This window comes from Hyperoodon ampullatus, assembly GCF_949752795.1.
Source record: "Hyperoodon ampullatus genome assembly, chromosome: 12".
NCBI lineage: Eukaryota > Metazoa > Chordata > Mammalia > Artiodactyla > Ziphiidae > Hyperoodon > Hyperoodon ampullatus.
This window is the reverse complement of record NC_136925.1, coordinates 18,287,228-18,314,264: the sequence shown is the minus strand read 5'-3', so window position 1 is coordinate 18,314,264 and position 27,037 is coordinate 18,287,228. Positions and strand designations below refer to the sequence as shown.

General features: G+C 42.9%; 1 pseudogene across 1 annotated transcript in view; it reads right to left on the bottom strand.

Annotated features, from left to right (window-relative positions):
* Nucleotides 1-20,083: 20,083 nt before the first annotated feature.
* The window catches only part of LOC307061520 (centrosomal protein of 78 kDa-like), a 47,766-nt pseudogene continuing 40,812 nt past the window's right edge, over nucleotides 20,084-27,037 (bottom strand). The window contains exons 8-9 of the transcript in view: nucleotides 20,534-20,639; nucleotides 20,084-20,172 (exon numbers count right to left, since the gene is read on the bottom strand). The product of the transcript in view is annotated as a centrosomal protein of 78 kDa-like (transcript). The remainder of the gene's footprint in view (nucleotides 20,173-20,533; nucleotides 20,640-27,037) is intronic.

The following is a 27,037-nucleotide window of genomic DNA, read 5'->3' as shown; positions in this document are numbered from 1 at the left end:
GCCTGGGGACAATCAACCTCACCTGGAGGCTGCTGGGGAGAAGTTTTGCCCCTCCCCCCGGGTATGAGGACTCCATTTCAGCATGAAGCATTTACAGAAGAGGGGTCTGCACCCTCAGCAACCCAAGAATGAGGAACGGGACAAAAAGCAGAGGAGGTGTTCATCTCCGGCAAAGCCCATTAAAAATTCCTGGGAGATAAAAATAGAATCTGGGCAATAAAATAAAGTGTAACCTTTTTTTCCTTTGTGCTTTGTCTAATTTCACGTGCTCCTAGGGTTCCGCAGGCAGAGGTCCCACACCCGCCACTTCAGACCAGATTTCCTAGTGCAGAATGGCTGGGCCAACACCTCAGCTTGCAGGGCCCCATGCAGACTCCGCAAGATAGACCCTGTGCTGCAGCCAAACCAGCCCTTGAGAGCTCCGTCCCTCCCTCCCACTGATGCTGCCAGGATCCCTACACAGCAGCCCAGCCCACAGCCCATGGGGGAAAGCACACTCTCACTTCTCCATTCTCTTTTCAAAATATGAAGTTTCCTTTGCTTCTGAACCAAACTCAGTCTTGATCTGTTGGCTCCAATGACACTGGACAGGGGGACCCCGGTTGGGGTCCACTCTGGAGGATCAGTAACAGAAATTGAGAACATTGTAACTTCAATGAACAGATGTGTGAGCCAAACTGTAGATAACATAGAGCAGTGTATAAGGCTCGGGTAAAATAAGATGTTTCTAAGATTTCCATTTGATATTTCCATGTCTTTATTAAAAGCAAGTTCAGTGAACACGTTTGTCCTATTTGTCAGGTCAACATTAGAGAAATGAAGTGATTTCTTTCCAAAGTGTACATCTAATACTCTTGGCTGAAGCTTCAATCTTGTTTTGAATGCTTTTCCATTGAAAACGATACCTCTCTTTCAGCTCCCCCATTTCTGAGAAGTATAAAATCTTATAATTTATTATTACCAAAGGGGAAAGGTGGGAGGAGGGATAAATTAACAGTTTGGGATTAACACATTAACACACTGCTATGTATAAAATAGATCCTCTACAAGGAACTACTGTATAGCACAGGAAACTACACTCAATATTTTGCAATAACCTATAAGGGGAAATAATCTGAAAAAGAACACATATTTTTATCGACATCATCTATCAAAGACAGATAAAATGAAACCTAAGGGAGGCCGATGGTGAGCGCTTCTGACGCTGAAGAAGTCAATCATCTAAAGTTCAGACTCTGCCTATTTCCCATGGCCCTTAATGGACATACGTGTAACCATAGTTTAAAAATTCCCCAGTTTGGGGTTCGGGGAGGCACTGACATCGCTACACATGAACTGAACGACAAAATAGAACAGAGTCACACATTTAGAACACACACTTAGCCTCCTTAAGGGGAAAGGTGAGGTGCGGTGACGCATAAAACAAGAATTTGAAATTAGCACAGATACCGTTCTATAAACCAAAAATGTAATAGAAAAGACCTACTCCTTGCTCAGTGAACTGGACACAACACACCCTATTAACCACAGAAGAATATATCTGACTAGTAAGAATCTTAAATCCTATATATTGATATGTCGCTGTAGGTGAATCAAGTGTGTATACTGAGGCATAAACACAGCGGTGAATATCAGATCAACACCATTATAAAAATTAATTTCAAAAGCAAAACATAAAAACAGAGTAATTCTTACACAATTATTTCAGGGGTCCTGATGCAACCTCGATTGACCATATCCACACTGAAACCTGGATGAGACATAAGGCTGGACACGTGGGGCTTAGAGGATTGGTGAGGTTGGGTGAGCAAATGCAGATCATTTAAAGCAAAAATGCATGCCACACATTCCATGGGATCCAACTCTCAAAGTTAAAGGGAATCTTACTACAGCTAAAACCTGCGTGGGAAACCCAGAGGATGGGACATCGTGTGATCGGTAAAGGTTTCTAAGACACTCCTCATTTTTCCACTCCTGCTGCTCCAGTTCGCCATTCCAGCCAGTTTACTATCAATCTCCCAACCTGGAAAGTCACTGCCTTTAACCTCCTGTTTCACAGGGTTTGCAAATTGCACGGAGGATGAAAGGGAAGAGGGGAAACGAATGAGAGACCTACTGTAGGCATTTGGACGGGCACATGTCACTCTAATTTCCCGTCAGGAAGAAGTATTAACCAAAGGCTCAGCCTGCCACCCAGGGAGCAGAACAGGGACTGAAGCAATCAAGCGGATTTGCGGCCAGCTCACAAAGAAGTGAGTTGAAAAATGGTGCTCAGAGGCACAGCAATTCACAAAACTGCGGAGTATTAAAGGACAACTATAGTCCAAAAATCTGTTGAGGGAAGGTAACGAGGAGGACTTGAAAGTGAGGCAGAGTTGGAGAAAGAGATTTCAAGAGGCAGATTGGAATCGCCTTTAAAGCACAGGAGAAGCAGCACAACTTCGACAATGATGCACTTGGGCAAAAAGCGGGTATGTCTTTGTTCCTGAATATATTTATGAAAAAAACGCATACATAATTTTTGGCCAACCATGCAAGCAGGCAATGCAAATCCGCACTGCACAGACGTCTCACATCCACCTGTCAAAGGGGACATCCGAAAAATGTGTAAAAAGCAGGAAGGCAGGACAGGCCCTGGAGAACAGTGAGCCTTGTTATGCTGATGGGTGAGATGTAAATTGCCAACAGCCACTCAGGAGGAGTGCATTGTGTTCTCTAAAAGAAGTAAACAACAGAACTACAGAGCCTAGGGCACTTCCAGTCATGGGCATATACCTTGGGAAAACTGAAAATCAAAAAGACACAGCCACCCCAAAACTTAAGGCTACTGTGTTTACAAAAACCTTGACTTCGGTACACTTTCAATATCCCAAGAAAGACAAAAATGGGTAATGAATTTGCGGTACTTCTGTACGATGGAATATCCCTCAGCCATGAAGTCAAGGTCATAACGCCAGTAGCAGCATAATGAGTGGATTTAGGTACGATGATTCTAAGTGAAAATAGTCACACAGAAAAAGAAACTTATCATAAGATATCACTTAGGAAGGGAATGTAAACATGGCTACACATGAACTGAATTAGGAAACAGAACAGAGTTCACATTTAGAAAACACTCTTATGCCTGCTTCAGGGGAAAGGTGAAGTGGGGTGATGCATAAAACCTGAGCTGGATATTAGCACAGGTACTGGTCCCTAAACCAAATATGTAATAGGCAAGACCTACTCCTTGCTCAGTGAACGGGACTCAACACCCCCACTTCCCCGTAGAGGAATATATGTGACTACTAAAAATCTTAAAACCTATGTATTGATATGTCTCCGAAAGGGAATCAAGTGCGTCTAGAGTGGCATAAACACGGAAGTGAAAATCAGCTCAACCCAATAATAAAAATGAAATTCTAACACAAAACACAAAAACAGCGAAATTCTTACACAATTCCTTCAGGGGCTCTTATGCAACCGGCATTGACACCACCTACAACCACAGCTGGATGAGACCTAAGGATAGACACTTGGGGATGAGAGGATTGGTGAGATTGGGTGATCAAATGCATACCCTTTAAAGCAAAAAAGGGTGCCACCCACTCCATGGGTCCCAACTCTCCAGGTTGAAGGGAATCATACTACAGCTAAAACCTGAATGGGAAACCCAGAGGGTGGGACATCGTGTGATCGGGAGAGGTTTCAAAACGCTCCTCATTTTTCCTCTCCTGGTGCTCGGGTTCGCCATTCCAGCCGCTTTACTATCAATCTCCCCACATGGACAGTCAGCGCCTTTAACCTCCTGTTTCGCACAGTTTGTAATTTGTGCAGAGGATGAAAGGGAAGAGGGGGAAGCAATGAGAGACTAGCTGTCGGCATTTGGACGGGCACATGTCACTCTAATTTCCCGTCAGGAAGAAGAATTAAACAAAGGCTCAGCCTGCTGCCCCGGCAGCAGAATAGGGCCTGAAGCAATCCTGTGTTTTGCGGCCAGCTCACAAAAAAGCGAGTTATAAAATGGAGCTCAGAGTCACAGCAACTCACAAACCTGCAGAGTTCTAAAGGACAGCGATCGTCCAAAAATCTGTTGAGGGAAGGCAACGAGGAGGAATTGAAAGGGAGGCAGAATTTCAGGAAACGCATTTCAAGAGGTAGATTGGAATCGCCTTGAAAGCACAGGAAAAGCGGCACAACTTCCACAATGATGCACTTGGCCAAAAAGGGCGTATGCGTTTTTTTTTATTCAGGAAAAAACGCATACGCCCTTTTTGGCCAAAAAACCAAGAGGGCAATGCAAATCCGCACTACAAAGAAGTCTCACTTGCCACCGGTCAAAAGGGACATCCGAAAAATGTGTAAAAACCAGAAAGGCAGGACAGGCCCTGGAGAACAGTGAGCCTTGTTATGCTGATGGGCGGGATGTAAATTGCTAACAGCCACTCAGGAGGAGTGCACTGTGTTCCCTAAAAGAAGTAAACAACAGAGCTACAGAGGCTAGGGCAATTCCAGTCATGGGCATATACCTTGGGAAAACTGAAAATCAAAAAGACACAGCCACCCCAAAACCAAGGGCTGCTCTGTTTACAAGAACCTCGACTTCGGTACACCTTCAATATACCAGGAAAGACAAACATGGGTAATGAATTTGCGGTACTTCTGTACGATGGAATATCCCTCAGCCATGAAGTCAAGGTCATAACGCCAGTAGCAGCATAATGAGTGGATTTAGGTACGATGATTCTAAGTGAAAATAGTCACACAGACAAAGAAACTTATCATAAGATATCACTTAGGAAGGGAATGTAAACATGGCTACACATGAACTGAATTAGGAAACAAAACAGAGTTCACATTTAGAAAACACTCTTATGCCTGCTTCAGGGGAAAGGTGAGGTGGGGTGATGCATAAAACCTGAGCTGGATATTAGCACAGGTACCGTTCCCTAAACAAAATATGTAATAGACAAGACCTACTCCTTGCTCAGTGAACGGGACTCCACACCCCCAATTCCCCGCAGAGGAATATATGTGACTAGTAAGAATCTTAAAACCTATGTATTGATATGTCTCCAAAAGGGAATCAAGTGCGTCTAGAGCGGCATAAACACGGCAGTGAAAATCAGCCCAACCCAATAATAAAAATGAAATTCTAACACAAAACACAAAAACAGCGAAATTCTTACACAATTCCTTCAGGGGCTCTTATGCAACCGGCATTGACACCACCTACAACCACAGCTGGATGAGACCTAAGGATAGACACTTGGGGATGAGAGGATTGGTGAGATTGGGTGAGCAAATGCAGACCCTTTAAAGCAAAAATGAGTGCCACGCACTCCCTGGGTCCCAACTCCCCAGGTTGAAGGGAATCATACTACAGCTAATACCTGCATGGGAAACCCAGAGTATGGGACATCGTGTGATCGGGAGAGGTTTCTAAAACGCTCCTCATTTTTCCTCTCCTGGTGCTCGGGTTCGCCATTCCAGCCGCTTTACTATCAATCTCCCGACTTGGACAGTCAGCGCCTTTAACCTCCTGTTTTGCACAGTTTGCAATTTGTGCAGAGGATGAAAGGGAAGAGGGGGAAGCAATGAGAGACTAGCTGTCGGCATTTGGACGGGCACATGTCACTCTAATTTCCCGTCAGGAAGAAGAATTAAACAAAGGCTCAGCCTGCTGCCCCGGCAGCAGAATAGGGCCTGAAGCAATCCTGTGGTTTTGCGGCCAGCTCACAAAAAAGCGAGTTATAAAATGGAGCTCAGAGTCACAGCAACTCACAAACCTGCAGAGTTCTAAAGGACAGCGATCGTCCACAAATCTGTTGAGGGAAGGCAACGAGGAGGAATTGCAAGGGAGGCAGAATTTCAGGAAACGCATTTCAAGAGGTAGATTGGAGTCTCCTTGAAAGCTCAGGAAAAGCGGCACAACTTCCACAATGATGCACTTGGCCAAAAAGGGTGTATGCGTTTTTTCCTGAATATATTCAGGATGTCCATGGATATTTGTGTTTGAAGGGAGGTCATGCCTGTGTTTTTGTGAGAGTGTGTAAGAGTGAGTATTCTATTTGGAGGGTGTTGAGATGTGACGCAGGCATACTCCAGGAGTTGGTGGTTAGGTGTTTGTAATTTGGTGTTTGGGGCATATGTTTACATGTGTTTTTTTCACACATGAATTTGGGGATTTGTGTGTATCTAATGGTGGATTTGGAAGGATTATCTGCATATGCATAAGGGCAATGTCAGGAAAAGTAGTGGTGTATATTACTTTGGGTGTCCAGTCTGTTTATTTTGTATATTTGGGGAATATAGGCTGATCATTTGTGTATTCAGGGCTTGTTGTATGGTTATGGGGTGTTTGTGGGTGTGCATTTTCAGGAGCTGTCTATGTATATTTGGATGTGTAGAGGGCAAGTCTGTGACTATTTTATGGGGCTGGTGGATGTTGAATGTGTAGGTATGTTGTGTTTGTATGATCCTGTATTCTGCAGGATGGCAGAGTGCGTTCTGTGTGAGAGGTTGGGAATGTGGGGCTATGTATACGCCAGTAGTGTGGTATTGTATGTGTATTTGGAACAAAGGGCGTATAGGGTGACATTATTGCCTATTTGTAGTGTACTTGGTAATTGTGGTTCTATTTGGGACTTGTGGAGAGTTGTGTGTTAAATGAGTTTGTGTGTGTATTCAAGGGGCATGGCCACTTGGAGGAATATTTGCTGAGGCTGTGCATTTGTAATTTTCAGTAGGAGCCTCTTAGGCTTATGTATTTTGGGAAGTGAGTATATGTGTATCTGATAGAGAGGTGGGGTTCTATGTTTCTACAGGGAAGATGGACAATTGCATTTGTATGTATTAGAAATATGTGATACGGGTATTTGTTAGTACTTGCATGTGTGTGAGCTGGCTCCTGATAGCTAGGGATAATTTGATATATGGAAGTTGTTTCATAAATGGTTTGCTGGAGATATTTCCATGTATCTTACTTGTGTATTCTAATCTGTGTGCGTGTCCATCATCAGGTGCATGCATTATCAAAGTTTGTTCATAAGGTATGGAGTTGTTAGGAGTATTCAAAATGTATTTCTTTGGAGAACGCTAGGGTGTTTATACATGTGTTTGGTAGGAGTAAGAGGTGGTCTGTCTATATATTCAGGGTGAGGGTAGAAATATATATATATACACACACACATATACAGTTTGTATGTTGGAGTAGTGGTGGGGAGCTTGTATTCTGGAGAGGTAGCATAATGTATAGTGTTTGGGAGGGGATCCATATGTTCAGGGGTTAGGAATATTTGCATGTGTGTGTCCATAGGTGTGTGAGAATTGTGTATGTATATTAGTAAGACTGCAGAGGTTGTCGGTGTTTTTCTGTTTTGAATGTGTCTGAGCATTTGGGGTGTATACTCATGAGTAGTTTGTGGATGTGTGTATTTGTGATTTGTGAGTGTAGCAGGAGGCTTAGAGTCCTCTATGTGTCTATTTCAAAATGTAATGCCTGAAGAATTTAGTGGTGTTGCTTGTATGTGTGTTCTCAGTATTAGTGAGGTGGACTTATATGTACAGTTGACCCTTGAACAACATGGGTTTGAACCACACGGGTCCACTTAGAGTGGATTTCTTTTTCAGTAAATACTACAGGACTACTACAGGATCCATGGATGCAGAGCCACTGCATGGAGGGTTGGCTCCCTAACTCCCAAGTTGTTCAAGGGTCAGCTGTATTTGATAAGTATAGATTATTTGTGTCTGTGTGTGTTTTTCAGTTCCTGGGGCTTCTGGGGTATGTATTCTGTGGGGTATGTATTCTGTGGGATGTGAGAGCTTAGTTTGTGTGTTTGGAAACCAGTAGACTGTGTAGGTTATGTGTGTGTGCAGGAATCCTGCAGTATATGTATTTTAGGGCTGTGGGATTGCATATGGGTCTTTTTTGGGGTTGTACATGAGACAGTTGTGTACTTGGTGACCCTGTGTGTTTAGGTACTCAGTGTGTACATCTGGATGGCATAATGGTTGCACATTTTTGTTTTCAGGCCCATGTTGTGTGTGTATATATAGTTGTGAGAGTGGAATGTGAATATTCAGGGTGAGTAAGGTTTCATCTGTAAAAATTTAGGTAGTAAGAGGTGGTCTGTTTGTGTATTTATTCAGGGTGAGGGTGTGTGTTCAGGATATATATATATATATATGTACAAACACAAATGTATATGTGGTATCCTTTTGGTTATATATCTGTGGTGGGAGTTGAGAGTTCTACTTGGGGTGTAAGTGGATTCTGTGCACATATTCACAGGAAAAGTTATGGGATGTGCTGGAACTGGTTCATACTGTCTTGGGAGAGTCAATGGTGCATATCTCTTCCCAGCTGTGTGTTTAGTGATGTCAGGTGGGTAGCTTGAAATTGGTCATGCTGGGAATATTTATACCATGTAGATACCATAAGTGAAGTCTTTCCCACCTTTCTCGGAGAGCTTTTTATCAAGCACTTACCAGCGTACCACTGATGTGCGTGTTTGGATTGTGTATGTATGAAGCAAGAATATTTGGGCATTGGTGGGTACGAATGGGACACTCATGTGAATTGTGAGTGGGGCATCTGGGTCTATGGGCCCTTGTATATGTGCATTGACCCTGGTAATTGTGAATCATTGCATTGCTCCTATCAGGTTGGTCTGTTCTTTAGGGCAAGAGAATTCCCATAAATGTTGTTGATTCCCAGTAGGAATCATGCAGATGGATACAGGGGTGTCTGTACCTTAGGCAGGTGGACACTCCTTCAGCATTTGTGTGGTCCTAGCATCTGGGTCCCTAGAAGGGGGGACCTGGTGGACAGATGGCCATGCAGAGCAGAACCTTCACAGGTGTGTTGTTGGCGTGACAGGCAGCAATTAGAAAGTCATGGGGCTTCCTTGATAGGAGGTCAAATGACCAAGGGCTCTCCCAGGAAAACCCCCTGAGAATCAGTTGGACAGCTACAGGCATTACCGGCTCTTCTGTGACACAGCTGATGTGCAAGGACACCCTCCACATGGGGTCCAGAGCCATGTGTCCCTGAGCCCAACTGCCCCAGGGTGGTGGGAACTGTTGCATATCAGGCTGGTCAGCTGTATCACTAGGTCTCAACCAACCTGTCTCATGGAAACCTAAGTCCTCACGGATAGGCAGGACCTCTAGGGATCACTGAGCTGACAAGGACAGAGGTAGGGAGGCTTTGTCACTGAGGGAGAGTTGGGGACTGAGACCTGGAGAGCCTGGGGAGTCCCACTCTGAGGAGATACGGCTCTGATGTTCCCAAACCCTTTAGACATGTTCTCTGTTCTTTTCTGAAGGCTCAAGATGCTTCTAGCAGTGGGAAGCTTATCTCAGTTTCATGTTTCTCTGATAGGATGAACTGACCCTTTTATTCACTATTCCACATCGAGCTGCAAACCCCTCAGAGGGAACCATGTGATCGTTGTAGCCACCAGCTGACCCCACAGCCACCTTGTGCCTCCCTTGGACCCACCCAAGCATTTCTGAGCCTTCTTTATGGTGAGTCATGTGGCCTTTTCTCCCTCATTGTGACTCCTCCTGCCAATAAAACATGCTGTGAATGTTAACAAAAGGAAACCTCCACTAGAATTGGAGTCTGGAAGGCCCGTAGAGGGAGCTCTCATGCCGTGCCACTCATCATCAATTACCCCAACAGGAAGAGGTCATTTACTGACCCCAAAGAGGAAGTGCAACCACTTTACTACCCCAGCTGGAGGAGGGAAGACTTCCTTCCTGGCCAGCAACAAGAAATAGAAAATAGAAATAGCTAATAGAAAATTCCGCAGTTTAACCAATGAGACGCCGTTGTCACCTGAAGTTTTACTTTCCTCCAGTGAACTTTCATTTTTTCCCTTGATGATGACTTTCTTTCCTTGTCCCACCCTCCTTACTATACAAGTCTTCTGGGACTTCCCTGGTGGTCCAGCAGCCAAGACTCCACGCTTCCAATGCACAGGGCATGGGTTCGATCCCTGGTTGGGGAACTAAGATTTCCACATGCCATGTGGCATGGCCAAAAAAAAAAAAAAAAAAGCCTTCCATGTTGTGTAACCCGTTGGAGTATCTCCCTTTCTATCAGATGAGATGCTGCCTGATTCATGAATCGTTTAATAAGGCCAATTTATTCAAAATTCAAAGTAAATCTTCCAATTTACTCAGTTAAATTTTGTTTTTTAATACATTGGGGGCATGCAGAGGTGGCCACTAACAGTTTAATATGTATCCCTCCAGAAATGTTCTGTATAAAAATATGTATGTGCACTTTTCTAAAATCCACTCTTATGATTGCTACTGCTAACAAGATGATTTTATGATTAAATGCTTATCTTTTTAAAAAGAAAAAGGTAAATATATTCGTGGCAGTGATGGGATCTGAAGGAAATTTCTGATAACATTTGGGACAAGGAGAAACAGGTGTGGTGCCCACAACTCCTTTGAGTTCACTGTCTTTCTTGCCATTCCTGAAGGTTTTTGGTAAGCTCCTCTTGGTTTGAGCTCCATTCTCTTTGCATTTGTGTTCCCAATCTAATTGGCTTTCCTTTACAGGACAGGTCAGTTTGGCTGGTAGAGGATTCTCCTTGAGGCCAAACCCCTAGCCTTTCAGATGGAAATTCCCAGGACACAGTAACATCTCTTGGTTATTGCCAGTATATTTTTGAGTAGTAAACCATAGCCCCTAATTTTGTTCCCTGGATTCCACACTGGGCACTGCTGACAGTGTAGTCTGCACTTGCCCATCTGTTTGGAATCAGCCCCCAGTTTCCATGCTTGGAGCTTTTGGTGGTGGCTATAGTTCTCCATTTTGTTTGGAATCAGTTTGCAGTCCCCTTTCCTTGGGATTTGCAGTTTGGATCTTTTTCCTCAGTCCAAGGATCCCTGGGAATCGGTGGTGGTGCATACCAGGCCTTCTTTTGTCCAGGACATAGTAACATCTCTTTGTTACTGCTGATATATTAAGGCGCAGGTTTTTTGTGTGTTCTTTTGGGTTGACAAAGACTAGCTAAAGAAATGAGATCCTTTATCGCCAAAGAGTTGAGAATGCCAGCTTCTGGCACACCTGCTTATTTTATATTTAAGAACTATGGTCCTGGAGGTTGTAGATATTTAGAAAGATGGAAAAATTATACTAATATTGGTCTAGAATTACAGTGGTCATTGTGGGGCATGTTCCAGTTAGACAAGATTGTACATTTAAGGAAAACACTAGAGAGCAAGGGTTCACAGATTGCACAGGGAGAATGAGATGCCTGCTTTACTTGGTATGTAAAAGTTTACAGAAGGTTTCAAGATTCCAAAATAGCTTCGTTTAGAGACTTAGAACAAAAAGCTAATGAAAAATTAAAGAGACAAAAGGTACCTGAAACAAAAGACCATAGGACAGATGTGACTTCAGATTTAACTCCTACTGTCCCCTCCTTTCCTTTTTCACCTGAGTACTCTTGTTTTACTCACTTTCTGTCGGAAATACTTTTCTATTCCAAAAAGAATATTTAACAATTGCCATTTAAAGTAAAACTACCTGAGGTTGCAGGTGAGCCCCCTCAGGTGTCCTTTACCCCTTGGTCAAAGACTGAACTGAGAGCTGTAGTCAAAGAATTCTCTAAACCTTGGAGGAAACCCCAACATTTTTTAAAGAATTTAGAGTCACTGTCAGGGTATATGTCCCCAAACTGCTAGATCTTTATCCACTTGTACACATGTTGGTAGGACTGGGGGAAGCCCCAGAATGGATGTGGGAAGCAAAATGACATAATCCCTAGGATGATATTCAAGATCCTCAACCTAAAAAGGCTTGCAGAATAACAACTAACCTTTTATAAGCTCTTCCTAAAATCTTCCCTGCTCACACTTGGTCTATTATTAATTGGCCTAATAATGATTGATGTATTATTCACTCGTACAAACAAAAGAGGGGTGAATCTGTGGAAGACTTTAGAGCCAGTTTGGAAGCTCTCTTTTTACAGCAGTTGGTGTTCCAAGGAATAAAAAGGCCACTCAGCCTGCTTTAACTGCCCTCTTTGTAAGTGGATTATCTTCTGAGATTAGTGGATTGATAAAAGGGCAGAAAAGAGGGTGGGAGGCTATAGGCCTGACTGAACTCGTGACTATAGCTGAGCATTTTGAAAGGACCTTGGAGCAAGATCACAAACAGAAATCCACCAAGTTCATAGCCTTACAGTTACAACAGCTCTAAGGCAAGGGACACAAAATGACACCTGGGCCTCCCCCATTACAGCCTCCTAGGGGTCCATGATCAATTTGATGACCCAAAGTTGATGTTTCATTTGTAATCAGTGAGGACACTGGAAAAAGAGGTGTCCTCAAAGGTCCTATGCAAACTCTTCACAAATGCTCTCATATCTGTCTCAAAGGGAGGGCCCCCCATGACCCTCTCCCCTAGTTGGCAGAACTCCAGAGGTTCTCTGGTCAACTATTAGCAGCAATGACCTTAAACAGCCCAGAGGAAAATATAATGAAAAGCGGCCAATTTTAGTTGATACTGGAGCTATGCTTTCTACTTTAAACCCCACTCTCATATTTTACTTTGAAATCTACATTAAACTCTAACCCTAACTGTAAACATAATTACCTAACCCTTTAACACCCTACCCCTAGCCCTAACCAGAGCTGTGCTTTCTACTCTAAATCCCACCCTCAAAGAACAACAGGTCCCTCTGAGTAAAGAGGATGTTTCCATAGTGGGAGTACCTAATACAGTTAAGAGAGAATTTTTATCTCAACCAAGATTCCTTTCTGCTATGCAGTATAGCCCCAGTTAATCTATTCAGTAGAGATCTCTTTTCTAACTTAAAAGGGCCAGTACATTTTGCCTCCAGTGGAGATCTCATCTTAAAATTTCCTGATCAACGTGAACCTGATCAGTTATGTTCCTTACAATCTGTCCTGGACATAAAAGCGGAAGTTCAACAAAAGTTCCCTAATTGGATGGAGATGCCTGCAAATTTGGGGGCTACTTCTGACAGTGTTAACATGAGAAGAATAAAAAAAATGCAAACCTATAAAGATTCAGATAGATGTAGCTAAACCTCTCCCTAGGTTTCCTCAACAGCTATTAAAGCCTGCGGTCATACAAGGTTTCATAGCTATTGTAGAAGACTTAATTGCCCAGGAGGTAATCATTCCTGTACTCGTCCCTGCAGCATGCCAATCTTGCCTGGTTGGAAACCTGGCAGGATGACGATTTGTCCAGGACTTGGGAACTGTTAATAAAAATAGTTTTTCCCTGTTTTCCTGTTGTTCCAAACCTAGCCACCCTTGTGTCACAAGCTTCAACTGACTTGAAATGGTTTACGGTTGGAGACCTTTGTTCACCTTTCTTCAGCATCCTGGAGACCCAACAGCCAATATCTATATGCCTTTACTTGGAACAATCAACAATATACCTGCACTTTTATGCCTCAGGGTTCACTGGGACTCCTTCTTTTTTCCTCCCAAGTACTTCACAAAGATTTAAGTACCCTCTAGTTCCCTGAGAAATCAGCCTTTTTACCATATGGAGATAACCTCCTGCTGTACTCAGCTACTGTAAAGATTCCATAAGGCATTCATAAAAGATTCCATTTATTTGCTGCAACAGTTAGCTGAGAAAGAACACAAAGGAAAAATTACAATTATCCATAGATGCTGTTCATTACCTAGGACGTAATCTAAGCACTGAAGGAATTCAGCTATCTCCAGAGAGAATTAGGCTGATACAGGAACTTCCTAGACTCACAACTAAGTGCTAGCATTGTGGATTTCTAGGTTTAGCTGGTTATTGCAAGCTCTAGGTTCCAAATTTTTCTGTTACCTCTTCCACTCTATGAACTTATTAAAGATTTAGTTCCTGAATCCTTTGCTTGGGAAGATAAACATAAGCAGGTTTTTATAAGGCTAAAACAAGCACTGAAAGAGCTGCCTGCCTTAGGGTTACCCAAATGATCAGGTTCAGGTTGATCCGGAAACTTTTTTTTTTTTTTTTTTTTGCCGTACGTGGGCCTCTCACTGTTGTGGCCTCTCCCATTGCGGAGCACAGGCTCCGGACACGCAGGCTCAGCGGCCATGGCTCACGGGCCCAGCCGCTCTGTGGCATGTGGGATCTTCCCAGACCGGGGCACGAACCCGTGTCCCCTGCATCGGCAGGTGAACTGTCAACCACTGCACCACCAGGGAAGCCCGATCCAGATACTTTACGGTGAGATCTCCACTGGAGGCAAAGCATATTAGCCCTTTTAAGTTCGAAAAGAGATCTCTACTTAATAGATTAACTTTAGGTCATTCAAAACCTTTTACTTTATTTGTGCATGAAAGGCATAATCAGGCCACGCAGAACTGTGTGAGCATGGTAGTAAACATAGGCCTATTGCCTGTTATAGCATACAACTTGATTCAGTTGCTTTTGCCTGTCTCAGTTGTCTTAAGGTTATAGCCACAACTGCAAACTTAGTGGAAGCCTTGGCAGATTTGACTCTAGAAAATGAAGTTTATTTGCAAACTCCACACATTGTCCACAGTCTTCTTAACGCTGAATTGACAACATTTCTCTGCAAGTATCACTAGATTAACTTCCTGTGAAATCCTGCTTTCACCACCTAATCTTTAAACTTTACCACGTTCTCAATCCTGCTACACTACTACCTCTGTCTCACAAAGGTGAGGGCCATGACTGCAAGGTAACAGTGTCCCATGGGAATTCCCTGGTAGTCCATTGGTTAGGACTCCGAGCTTCCACTGCAGGGAGCGCGGGTTGGATCTCTGGTCGAGGAACTAAGATCCCACGACCCACATGGCGCGGCCCAAAACAAAAACGAAACAAACAAACAGAAAACAGTGTCCCATTTTGTGACACCGTGTCCTGAGTAAAGATGTTACCAAGTCCAAGCTTGCTCTGCTTGCCGCACGACAGGCCATAAATCGGAGATGAGGTGTTGAGGCAAGGAATATGACTTTATTCAGAAAGCCAGCAGACCGAGAAGATGGCAGAGTAAAGTCTCAAAATAACCATCTTATCGGGGTTTGGGTGCCAGTTTCTTTTATAATACAGAGATGGGGAGGAGATGAGGAGGTAAAGTAAGAAGGCCATAAGTTTTGCGAATAGCCCGTGGAATGGCCAGCCTCGGGGAGGAGATGTGCTAATTTCTTCTTAATTGTAGCCATCCACAGGTGGAAGGAGTCCATATGTTTCCCTGAACAAAGGCACTTTGGTTTAACATTCAGACAGAGGGACAGGGTTCCCCGAGGCAGGCCATTATGTACAGGTACAGACAGTATCCTTTTAGTGAACAAAAGCAGCAGAAGGCAAAGGTTAAAGTAAAAGGAACAGATCCAATGTGTAGTCCGATTTGGCTCTTCCCTGTTACAATTCCCTACTGTCAATGTCCATTCCACAGTCTTGTGGATAAAAGGGGGTGACGGCCCTTCTAATTGCTTCATCAGATGGATCTTTCCGGGAGTGTCCACCATTGGTGCCAGTGTTCCATACGTTGGGTTTTTGTTTTTTTTGTTCCTCTCTGGAAAGTGTCTCCTTTACACCTGTAGCCTTAAAAAAATATTCTCAGCCTAAAAGTTGAGAGTTATGATCTCTTTGATGGGAATTTTGAGGGCTTCAAGCCTGGGAGGCAGCATCTCAAGTTAAGGAATTTAGCACTTTTCTATGTATGGGAAGATGCAAGCGTCTGGGCTCACTGAAATCATTCATTTGATATGTACCTCAGCTATCCGGGGCCTGTATCCTATATTCTCATATCCTGAGTTTCGTCAGGGCTCACCGGCTCACGTTGGGGGGCTGCAGTCACTAATGACTGATGTGTCAGGAAATATTCCATTTCTCAAATCCTCTCCTCTTGGTCAGGATTTTGACCAATATTTGGGAGACATTTCAGGATCAAATTTTGTCCCACGGCGCTGGGAGGCTCATCCCAGGTCAGGGGAGAATTCTTGATATGCCACTCCAGGTGCTAGTTTTTGGATTAGGCCGTATTGATAATTAAAGATCTTCTGGATCCTCTATCTAATTATGATCCAGGAGACATTTTCCCTTGTTGCTTCCTCCTGTACCTAGAATCACACTATTACAATTATTTCATGTTATAAATGTGGTCTATTTCCTCAAGATGTTTAGCCATTGAAGTATTGTTGGAGGCCTGGTTACATACTGGGTACTGTAAGAGACACCAATCTTATAAAGTAGACAGGATATAAGTAATGCAGCTAGTAACGTTAACAAAGACACAGTACAGCAGGGAGACACAAAGAGCAAACAATCTGGAAACAAAGAACAATGATCAGTATAACTACTTGTAATCCAATTGCAATAGCGAGCGACCAGAGGTACCATAACTGATTTAGTGAGCCATCCGCTGTTTTAGTGTACCAGCAGTGCGTACTTAGACATGCATGGCTTAATCTTTGAGACAAGCATATGCTACTGGCAGGATCACCCAGGTAGAGAGAAAAAGATAAATGTTTCAATTCTGCTCACAAGGGTATAATTTAACAAATGACTGTAAATCATAATTAGTTTAAGGGGAGCGTTTTGCTTACACCTGGAAAACACAGATTTAAAACAGTCATTTTTCAGATGGAAACCATAAAAATTATAACCATAATTATAACCAAAATTATAACCATAATTATAACCCTTTTACCCAGGCATGTGCAACTAATCGTTTTTGTTAACAGCTTCATGAATCCATCAGGTTTCCCATTAGAATTCTTCAAGTTCTTACCCAGTTCACCTTTATGGTTTGAAAATCAGAAACTTGTATTTATCCAAAGGTCCTTTCTATAAATCTTCTTGAAGAGGAAGCATTTTTGCAAAGGCATCAGAGTGAAACCATGACTGTGTACAATGGTGAAAGACTTAAGAAGGCACGTTTAAATCTGATTACAGTGCAATTGAGAAAGTAACGTGGTTACTGTGGTGACATGCAACACTTTCAGATAATAAAGAGAATTCTGACTGGTAACATTTTACCAGGACATATCAAATTTTAAGAACTCCATATAATCTGTAGAATACCTGTGTCATTTGGCATACAATATAACCTAAGAAGATTTATTGCTTATTTGACAACACTTCCTGTGTAATTCAACCTAATTAGTTAATATCTCTCTTTGGGGTGTTTCAGGGGCCCTTTGAAACACCCCAAAGTTAGCTAGAGGTCAAAGGAACTTCATTATAATTTGATTTGGGAAGTTTTGTCAAAAAAAATAAGAAAAGGGTTTAAAACAGTCAGATAGGATCACGTGTCACTGTGAAACAACAGTTATTCACTTAGCCAAAGCAACAATAAAAGATTTCAAAGGCAAGTACAGAACAAATCTCTTAAAAGGTAGAAAAACTTAAAATCTGGTATCAAAGGCAGTCCAAAATCTTAAGAAACCTTGTCTTCTTAACAGAGAGAAAAGCGAAATTCAAGTTGTGCACCAGCTTACTTTTAAAATTTATTTACTCAATTAAACTTATTTTAAACTTAGTCCTGACCACGTACAGAACTCTTTTTTTCAGGGTCCACTTTCCATAAACCTTCTGTCACTTACTTTAGCACAATTCTGACTTTCAAGTGGTCAAATATCTGGAGAGATTAATTTTAGATAGACCTTCCTAAAAGCTAAGTATTTTAAAAAGTTCACCTAAAGCTCTTATCTCATTTGCATTTTCTTTCATTAAAAGTTTCTTCACATCAACTTATTTCCTTGCTGACAAATTTGCAACAGATATAACAAGATTTTATTTAGCTTATATTAAACCTAGGCACAATAAAAGTATTATACTTAATGTTGATGACTCTAACAGCATGTCTATATTAATTAGATCAACAAACGAACGTTAATACCAGGTCTTAATTAATACTGAATATTTCCCAGTTCACATGAACCTGAAGCTCATTTAGCTCAGTTTCTCTTGTATTTAGAATAGTTTGGTGTGTAAGTGCTTACTTTTCTTTAAGCCAATTAAATAGAGCTCATCCACAAATCAACCTCAGCAATGTTATCCAAAGACAAAGACACATACAAGGACACAAACATACAGAGACGTCATGGTTGTCATTTCAGAATTTCAGCACTGAGTCAGGTAGTGAAGCCCATCAGTTTACAAAAAGAGGTTGGATTCAAATTAGGTTTCTGGCAGATGGAACAAATCAAACTCACTTGTCTAGATGGCTGAATTTTTACAGAAAAGACACTTAGGTTTTTTATTTATCCTTGAAAAGTCAGTTTCTAAATTACTTTACCCTCTTTCAAAAAGGTGCATTTTAAAAAGATGGCAGAGATGAGAGTTCCTGAGAAGACCAGAAAGGACATTTGCATCTCAAAGATACAGGCAAGTTTTTCCTAGGATGACTTTGTTTCCCCTTTGTTTAATATTTACAAGCCTCTTAAGATAAACAGGGAGGGTTTGGGGAGTGGTATCTATTGGAGAGTCAATCAACTCGTTCCCCACTGTCAAAGTTCCCTGGGGCTCCTGTGGGGAAATTAGAATCGGATGCCTCAAGTCCAAGGGAGTCCCCTGGCCTCTTATAGGATGTCCGCACAAGGGAACTTGCCCTGCTGTGGATGTGGCTCCCAGTCCAAATTGGGTGGCTTGTGGAGTCTTAGATGGTGATACTAAATCAGGCTCCTGTCCTCTGGGGGTTAACACAGAAACTTCTATTTGATCCCCGTGGGTAGGGGAAACAGGAGGTGGTGAATATGATGGCGGCATGGGGGGAGGTTGAGCAGGTGGAACAACTGCTGGTGCAGCTTGCTGTTTTGCAAAACACTTCTAACTGCGAGATCCTATAAAAATTGAGTGAGCCATTTAGGGGCTACCGCCCTTCTGATCCTATATTTTGGGTCCACACCCTATTACAATAGTATACATGTCTTTCTTAGTCATAGGCTCAGGGCTATGTTACACCCATTTATCTACTATAGGCCCCAAAGGGCTCTCCTTCAGGGTTGATGGAGCATTTCCCATTTTGTACACCAAAACGCAAAAGACGCAAACAAATTCTGACATCAGTGCACACAAAACCAAGACCAAAACCAACAAACCAGTTCCCAAATTGGTTCTGAGGGGGTGTAGTGGTGTAGAGAGCAGCCGTCTGGTGCAGAAGCCCACAGGCAGCTAGGAGGAGGTGTGTTAGTCCAAAGGCTCCGGGACACATAGTCCATTCTCAGCCCAGAAGGAGCAGCCAGGGGAAACCAGTGGGAGGGCTTGACTAATTGAGCTTTGTGCCTGCTATAAAGCTTATTGTTTAGCTCTTCGCCAGTAAACTATGGAGGTTTTGTACGTGGCTGCATAAATGGGTCTAAGAATGATGGACAAGTGTGGTATTCGTTGCCTCCAAAGTGTGGAGAGACCTAAGTAAGATGTGTTGGGCTTGCTATAGTGTGTTGGGGGGCTGAATAGTTAACAGCTGAGGTTTAGCTGCAAAAGGAATTTCCTGGCTTTTCGAGGATCAGTTAATGCCCAGAAATTTAATAGTTGTGGACAGCCCTTGAATTTTATGTGGGGCAATAAATAGCCCACCTGTATGTTATAGATGGGTCACCAAACATGTTAGGGCCTTGTGCACCAGTCTCCTGAGGGGCTGCGGATTAGAACATCAGTATAGTGCCAGACGGTGCAAGGGGACACCAGGTCTTGCCAGCAAAGACTGTGGGCAATAGCTGGGCTGTTAAGATAGCCAGTAGGCAGACAGGTTAAAACATAATGGGTGCCTTCTGAAGTAAAAGCAGACTGCAGCTGGGACTCCTTAATAACTGGTACTGAATAGAACATAATAGCTAGATTATCACAGCAAAGTAATTCCCTGGAGCCCTTTGGATATCCTTAATGAACTGGACAGTGTTGGAAATGCGAGCCTTAATAGTGGGGATCAGCATTTATATTTCAGTAGTTGATTATAAGTCACCACTCATTAATAGCAGGCTTTAATAGCAGCCAAATGGGGAAATTGAAAAGGAGAAATGGTGTGTTTAATGACTTCTTCTTTTCATAAATTCTGAATTATGGGCTGCAATCCCACAGCCCCCTGTCATACATGTTATTGGGGGATATTTACTGTCTTAGGTGGCAGTCTTATGGGCTCCCAGTTTCAGCTTCCACCAGGAAGGCCAGGAATTTGGGTTTGTTCCAAATGGCGTTGCAGTACATCAAGGCATCCATAGCTGTAACGGGAAAGGGTAGAGCCAAAGGGGCTACCACCACTAAAAGATTTTTAATAAAGATTGTTTCAGTAGTGACATTCAATGGAAGTTGAATGCTTTCTACTCCCCTGACTACTATGCCTTGTAATCTAAAGTGTGGCCCTTGCTTATAATTGGAGGGGTTCCCAGGAGGCACTGTAATTTGAGCTCCCATTGTCAATGAGAGCCATACGAAAATTTGTTTATGTGTGTCCCAAGGAAAATTAGAGAAGTATATGGGCAAGTGTCCCAGAGGAGGGCCACGCTCCAGGGATCTGCCAGGTCCCTAAGGCAGAGGCGTTGGCAGAGGTCAGGGTACAGGATTCGGAGAGGTGACAGCTACCCATCATTCCAGTCTCCTGAAGAGTCTCCAGCGCCTGAGCAAAAATTTCTAACTTGTGCTTGGGCGGTCTCAAGTTTACATCATTAGGGACCCCCGATCTCCAGAGCTGCCAATACAGGGAGGTCTGTTAGTCATCTCATGAAAGATGGGAGCTGTGTGATGGCACCACCCCTTGGTGGAGATCAGTAAGTGTCCCAGAAGTCCCTATATCCCTTAAGGTCCTCTGTTGGGTTCCTGGCCGATGGGGCAGCGGGGCCCATGTGCTTTACTGGCAAGTGAGCTTTGGGGCTTCCGAAAAATTATCTTTTTTGTATCCAGCTACAGCATGGATGCAGCCCCACGCCTGCTGTACTGTATCTGACGTTTCATGGCTTTATAGTTAGGGGAGCACCCTTCTCCCCCTTCCCGTGGACAAAGTTTTCTAGAAAGATTTGCCTTTCTATCATGGTATAGTTACATGTCTCTGTTTCTTGTTCATGCTGGTCATCCGATGTTTCGGTGCAATGGATGGTGACAGAAAACACCTGGAATGGAGTTTCCTCTTCCTGACTCATATGCTGCCACTTCCTGTTTAGGGTGTCCCAGTCAGCCTCGGTGGGGTCAAGGGATGATTTGCAACAGCAGCAAGAAATGCAGCAACATAGGAGGCACTTACCTCAGTGGCATTTGCCCATTCAGGGTACCATGATGCCCCTGGTACAGCTACCTCTATCATCGGTTAGGGCTGTGTGGGGAACCCTTGGATGTATGTTTAGGGCATAGGATGGTTTGGGGTAATAGTAAAGCTGTGTAGAGACTGGGTATGTGTGATCTGGGGATAGATGAGGGGCATGAGTGCCTTTGTGAGTGTACGGTTGGTGTAGCATGGTGTGGCTGGGTGGTGGGCTGCTTCTGGGTGTTTTGAGGCTATGTGTGCAGGCATTTGAGAAGAGGTAGGGGTATGCATTTTAATGCTTTGTGTGTTGGATCTGTGTGTATTCAGAGTGCAGGGGTTATACACATGCTCATCCTGTAGGGTAAGAGTTCAGGGAGTGTATTTTTGATGTGGAGGAATTTGCAGAGATTGGGGTTGTCAGTGTAAATTGGGGCTGCTAGCTGTGTGTGTATAATCAGGGGATGTGACAGAGGCTGTTTATAGTATCTCAAGAGGGAGATGGGTGTATGTTTGTATTGGGGGTGTGAGGTCATGATGTGTTCTGGGGGGAGTATTTAAGAGAAGGTTGGAAACATTGTGTCTCTCTGATGGTATTTTGTGTTTTTCTCAGCTTCTGAGGCATTGTACATACGTGGATGTTGACAGCTGTGTGCAGACTGTATGTGTTCTATTTGGATTTTGGGGGTTGTGTCTTATATTAAGAAGTATGTGAGTTTGGTTTGAATATATTTGGCTATTGTTGAAGGGTTTGTGTGTTTGCATTGAGGGGTTATATGGGGTTGGGTGGATTTTTGTGGGGTATGAGGATTTAGGTGTTTGATTATCAGGGGCCGTTGGGGGTGTGTTTTTGTATTCAAGACTGTGGCTGTGATTTTATTGGGGTTTGTAGTGCATGTATATTGGAGCAGGAAGGTTCTGGGCACACAGTCAGGCATTTGCTTATAAGTAGGGAGTTTGTGTGTTTGAGGATGTTTGGAGCTCTGTGGGGCTCTGTGATGGTGGCACAGGTGACTGTGGGCAGGTGGAGTGTGTGTTGGGTTGGAAGGGAAACTCGAGGGCCTGTTGGGGACTGTGAGGCACCCATGTGAACTCCCACGTGGACTGACCTTTGTTCCTTCTGATCTTCTATGGCTTGTCCGCATCCTGATCTTCTGTGGCAGCTACTCCCCTGGAATGGTCAGCGATACTCTGCTCATTCTTAGCCAGATGAGTCAGGAAATGCCACTTCCTCTGGCAGCTGGATGTGCCTCTTGCAAGTGAGTGGTCCTGGAGTCCAGGGTGCAGGACTGGTGGACAGATGCAGAGTGAAGCTGATTCCCCCATGAGCCCTCTCCTCAGTGAGGTGGCCAGGAGGTCAGGGCTGTATCTCCAGAAGGTCAGACATGGCCAGTCCTCTCTAGAATGTTCTGGAGAGGCCAACTCGTTGAACGCACCCTGCCAGGAGATAAACAGACCCTGAGGACAATTCCTAAGGGAGAAGTCTATACCTACCCATCTTCCACTTTCTCCTTTGGATGGCCTCTACCACAAGGTAAAAGCTAAGCCCCCTCACATGGCCTTTCTTGGCTTGATCTTACTGAGTGGCCAGTCTCTCCCCACATCCTGGCTCACTATGGGCCCTCTGGTGATACCAGCAAGAGGGCTCCCTGCATGTCACTTCTCACCTCCTTCCCTTGGCCCATGCTGCCCTTGCTGTTTGTCCTGCTCTTACTCTCCCAAGGCTGTTAAGTCACCCTGTCCAGGTGGGAAAGATCCACTGAAAATGCACATTTGAGTAATTACTGCATCACCTGAGTCTCTAGCATGTACCAGGCACTATGACACTTGCCAAATCCATAAAAACCCCACAAAGCGGATATGCTATTAGTTGAACTTTGCAGGTGATGAAGCTGAGGTTCAGAGGTGAGCAACCATGACCAAGTACCCTGTATGTACCAGAATATCAATCAGACTGGTCAACGTATCCAATAAAGCCAAACATTAGTCTGATCAGTACGCCTAGATGCAAGGCTGTAAAGGCGCAAAATATGTCCCAGCATGAGAAAGAGCAGTGCCAAGTACCCCAGCAAAGAAGCAGTGTTCATATCTTGCTTTCTTAATCGAAATAACTGCAAATCAACCCACAATTTCCTACTCTGTTAATAGGAGAAAAATACCAATGTGCGTTGTCCTGTAAAACTACCTTAAAAGAATATGTATGATCCCGAGTGCTTTAGTAATGACCCCAAATCATCATCATGAAGTTGGGATACTTCTTAAAACACTGCAAGTCTTACACACTGGCATATAGAATCTGTAAAGTCAGTTCTTTGGGTAATGATGGTAGATAGAAGTGGCCCAGAAGGACAGAAGACAGAAAATAGAGCAGAAACTATTTGTCCAGAGGTGACAATGGGTCATAGCCAAGGTTCAAGCATTACGAGGGAGGTGGTGAAAATAGTAATGGGCATAGAGTGTAATAAGTCAAGGATATCTAATGTAGTTTCTAATGAATGTTTGTGAAAGACATATAACTAAAAAGATAATAGGCTGGGAGGTGAAATAATACAAAACATTTGACATATTTTTTACAAGGATAAAAGAAGATAGAAATGAACATTAAAGAAGTAGGTGTTTAGAAATAGAAATAGAATATAGAAAAACTATAAGATGGTTAATAACCTCACAATATGATGAGGCAACTTAGATTTATTTTGTTTAAATAAATTGGTAGACTATATTTACAGTAGTTTTAAGTTTAAAGAGAATTTTTGAGCAGAGTATTGAGTTCCCATATACCCCCTCACATCTATTCCCCAAACCACAGTTTCCCCTATTATTAACGTCTTGCATTAGTGTGGGGCATTTTTTTACAATTGATGAGCCAGTGTTCATACATTGTTATTAATTAATATCCATAGTTTACATTACAGTTTACTCTGTTGTATATCCTATGGGTTTTGACGAATGTATGACAAGCATTGACCATTACAGTATCATACAGAATAGGTTAAGTGCCCTCCGTTTTCCAGGATGTCATATAGCTGAAATCATACAGCATGTATCCATTTCAGTTTGGCATCTTTCATTTAGCAATATGAGTTTAGGGTTCCTCCATGTCTCTTCCATTTAGTACTCTTATAGCTCAAGCTGCCATAACATAATACTATAGGCTTAGTGACTTTAACAACTCACAGTTCTAGAGGCTTGAAAGTCTAAGATCATGGTGCTGGCCAATTCAGTGCCTGGTGAGGGCTCTCTTGCTGGCTTGCAGACAACTGTCTTTTCACTGTGTCCTCACATGTTGGAGAGAGACAGAAAAAATTCTCTGGTTTCTTCTTATAGGGGCACTAATAGAGCCTAATCCTCATGACATCATTTAATCTAATTACCTGCCAAAGGCCCCATCTCCAAATACCATCGCTTTCTTAGAGCTTGAATATATGAATTTTGGGGGAACAGAATTCAGTTGACAGTCTCATTCTTCTAACAGTATAAAATATGACTAATAAAGAAAGCTCATCATTAAATTATCTCTTTTCTAGCAATACATAGATATTTATGTGCTGTTTTAAACCATTTATATTTTTTATTTTTACATCTTTATTGGAATATAATTGCTTTACAATGGTGTGTTAGTTTCTGATTTATAACAAACCGACTCAGTCATACATATACATATGTTCCCATATCTCTTCCCTCTTGCATCTCCCTCCCTCCCACCCTCCCTATCCCACCCCTCTAGGTGGTCACAGAGCACCGAGCTGATCTCTCTGTGCCACGTAGCTGCTTCCCACTAGCTATCTACCTTACGTTTGGTACTGTATATATGTCCATGCCACTTTCTCGCTTTGTCACAGCTGCCCCTTCCCCTTCCCCATATCCTCAAGTCCATTCTCGAGTAGCTCTGTGTCTTTATTCCTGTCTTACCCCTAGGTTCTTCATGACATTTTTTTTACATATTAATTGGAGTATAATTGCTTTACAATGGTGTGTTAGTTTCTGTTTTATAACAAAGTGAATCAGTTATACATATACATATGTTCCCATATCTCTTCCCTCTTGCGTCTCCCTCCCTCCCACCCTCCCTATCCCACCCCTCCAGGTGGTCACAAAGCACTGAGTTGATCTCCCTGTGCTATGCGGCTGCTTCCCACTAGCTAGCGACCTTATATTTGGTAGTGTATCACAGCTTACCCTTCCCCCTCCCCATATCCTCAAGTCCATTCTCTAGTAGGTCTGTGTCTTTTTTTTTTTTTTTTTTTTTTTGCGGTATGCGGGACTCTCACTGTTGTGGTCTCTTGTGTTGCGGAGCACAGGCTCCGGACGCGCAGGCTCAGCCGCCATGGCTCACGGGCCCAGCCACTCTGCAGCATGTGGGATCTTCCTAGACCGGGGCATGAACCCGCGTCCCCTGCATCGGCAGGCAGACTCTCAACCACTGCGCCACCAGGGAAGCCCCAGGTCTGTGTCTTTATTCCTGTCTTACCTCTAGGTTCTTCATCACATTTTTTTTTTCTTAAATTCCATATATATGTGTTAGCATACGGTATTTGTCTTTCTCTTTCTGACTTACTTCACTCTGCACAACAGACTCTAGGTCCATCCACCTCACTACAAATAACTCAATTTCATTTCTTTTTATGGCTGAGTAATATTCCATTGTATATATGTGCCACATCTTCTTTATCCATTCATCTGATGATGGACACTTAGGTTGATTCCATGTCCTGGCTATTGTAAATAGAGCTGCAATGAACATTTTGGTATATCACTCTTTTTGAATTATGGTTTTCTCAGGGTATATACCCAGTAGTGGGATTGCTGGGTCATATGGTAGTTCTATTTTTAGTTTTTTAAGGAACCTCCATATTGTTCTCCATAGTGACTGTACCAATTCACATTCCCACCAGCAGTGCAAGAGTGTTCCCTTTTCTCCACACTCTCTCCAGCATTTATTGTTTCTAGATTTCTTGATGATGGCCATTCTGACTGGTGTGAGATGATATCTCATTGTAGTTTTGAGTTGCATTTCTCTAATGATTAATGATGTTGAGCATTCTTTCATGAGTTTGTTGGCAGTCTGTATATCTTCTTTGGAGAAATGTCTATTTAGGTCTTCTGCCCATTTTTGGATTGGGTTGTTTGTTTTTTTGTTATTGAGCTGCATGAGCTGCTTATAAATTTTGGAGATTAATGCTTTGTCCATTGCTTCATTTGCAAATATTTTCTCCCATTCTGTGGGTTGTCTTTTGGTCTTGTTTATGGTTTCCTTTGCTGTGCAAAAGCTTTGAAGTTTCATTAGGTCCCATTTGTTTATTTTTGTTTTGATTTCCATTTCTCTAGGAGGTGGGTCAAAAAGGATCTTGCTGTGATTTATGTCATGGAGTGTTCTGCCTATGTTTTCCTCTAAGAGTTTGATAGTTTCTGGCCTTACATTTAGATCTTTAATCCATTTTGAGCTTATTATTGTGTATGGTGTTAAGGAGTGATCTAATCTCGTACTTTTACATGTCCCTGTCCAGTTTTCCCAGCACCACTTATTGAAGAGGCTGTCCTTTCTCCACTGTACATTCCTGCCTCCTTTATCAAAGATAAGGTGACCATATGTGCATCGGTTTATCTCTGGGCTTTCTATCCTGTTCCATTGATCTATCTTTCTGTTTCTGTGCCAGTACCATACTGTCTTGATTACTGTAGCTTTGAAGTATAGTCTGAAGTCAGGGAGCCTGATTCCTCCAGCTCCGTTTTACGTTCTCAAGATTGCTATGGCTATTCGGGGTCTTTTGTGTTTCCATACAAATTGTGATTCTTTTTGCTCTAGTTCTGTGAAAAATGCCATTGGTAATTTGATAGGGATTGCATTGAAT